The sequence below is a fragment of the Rhinopithecus bieti genome, unplaced genomic scaffold, assembly GCF_001698545.2.
Source record: "Rhinopithecus bieti isolate Rb0 unplaced genomic scaffold, ASM169854v2 scaffold_13349, whole genome shotgun sequence".
Lineage (NCBI taxonomy): Eukaryota > Metazoa > Chordata > Mammalia > Primates > Cercopithecidae > Rhinopithecus > Rhinopithecus bieti.
Window position 1 is genome coordinate 2717183 of NW_016807772.1, and position 1641 is coordinate 2718823.

The 1641-nt window shown below is 31.9% G+C and overlaps 1 long non-coding RNA gene across 1 annotated transcript in view; it reads right to left on the reverse strand.

Annotated features, from left to right (window-relative positions):
* Window positions 1-1441: 1441 nt before the first annotated feature.
* Window positions 1442-1641, reverse strand: part of LOC108536761 (uncharacterized) — a 5228-nt gene continuing 5028 nt past the window's right edge. The window contains exon 3 of the long non-coding RNA XR_001887618.1: window positions 1442-1472. This is a non-coding gene — a long non-coding RNA (uncharacterized LOC108536761). The remainder of the gene's footprint in view (window positions 1473-1641) is intronic.

A 1641-nucleotide genomic window follows, 5' to 3' on the forward strand; every position in this document is an offset into this window, starting at 1 on the left:
ACCTCCACCTCACAAGTTCAAGCAATTCTCCTGTCTCAGCCTCCCGAATAGCTGTGATTACAGGCGCCTACCACCACGCACAGCTAATTTTTGTATTTTTAGTAGAGACAGGGTTTCACCATGTTAGCCAGATGGTCTCTAACTCCTGACCTCAGGTGATCCACCCGCCTCAGCCTCCCAAAGTGCTGGGATAACAAGCATTAGCCACTGCATCCGGCCTAGAAAATTATTAATTACTGGTCTGATTTTTTAAATAGATACAGGCTATTCATTAGTAATTCATTAGAACAGCTGACATTAGTGATTTTTGAGTCTTCTCTCTTTTCTTCTTAGTCTAGCTAGAGGCTAGTCAATTGTATTGCTCTTTTCAAATAACCAACTTTTGGTCTTCTTTCTCTATTGATTTCCTATTTTCAATTTTATTGATTTCTGCTCTAATTCTTATTATATCTTTTATTCTTTTACTTTTAATTTAAATTTTCTTTTTCTAGTTTCCTAAAGTGGAAGCTTAGATTATTTATTTTTAGAGCTTTCTTCTTTTCTAAAATATGCATTCTATGCTATAAGTTTCTATCTTTGCTAGGCATGGTGGCTCATGCCTGTAATCCCAGCACGTTGGGAGACCAAGGTGGGAGCATAGCATGAAGCCAGCAGTCTGAGGCTGCAGTGAGGTATAATTATGCCACTGCATCCCCACTCCAGCCCGGGATTCAGAGCAAGACCACAACTCAAAAAAAAAAAAAAACTAAGCAAAACAAACAAAACAATCACTGCTTTCACCGCATCCCACAAATTTTAACAAGTGTATTTTCACTTTATTAGTTCAAACTATTTTAAATTTCTCTTGAGATTTCTTCTTTGATCCGTGTGTTATCTAGAAGTGTGTTGTTTAATCTCCAAGTATTTGGGGATTTTCCAGCAATTTTTCTGATATTGATTTCTAGTTTAAGTGCCTAAGGCTTGAGATCAGACATTGTATGGTTTCATTTCCATTTGTTCCTCGTTCTTATTTTTGTCTTCTACATTTTTTTTACCTGACTTTTGTGGTTTTAATTGAGCATTTTATATTATTCCATTTTCTCTCCTTTCTTAGCATATCAATTACGCTTTTCTAAAACCTTTTTTTAGTAGTTGCCCTATATTTAGCAATATACATTTACCAAGTCCACTGTCAAATAACACTTTATCATTTCACAGGTAACGTAAGTACTCTATAATAAATTATTTCTATTTCTTCCCTCCCATTCCTTAAATCATTGTTATCATTAATTCCCTTATATATAAGCATATATTTATATATAAGCATATGTCATTGAATACATTGTTGCTATTCTTATTCAGAACAAACTGTTACCTGTTAAATCAATTAAGTATTAGAAAAAATATTTAATTATACCTTCATTTATTCTTTTCCCAATGCTCTTTCTTTCTTTATGGATATTTGAGTTTCTGACATATCATTTTCTTTCTCTCTAAAACAAAAAAAAAACTTATTTTAACATTTCTTGTTCAAGGCAGGTCTACTGGCAACAAATTCCCTCAATTTTTTTTTTTTTTTTTTTTTTTTTTTTTTTTTTAAAAAATTTTTTCTTTTTATTTTTTTTTTTTTTTTTTTTTTTTTTTTTTTTTTTTGCCTTTTAG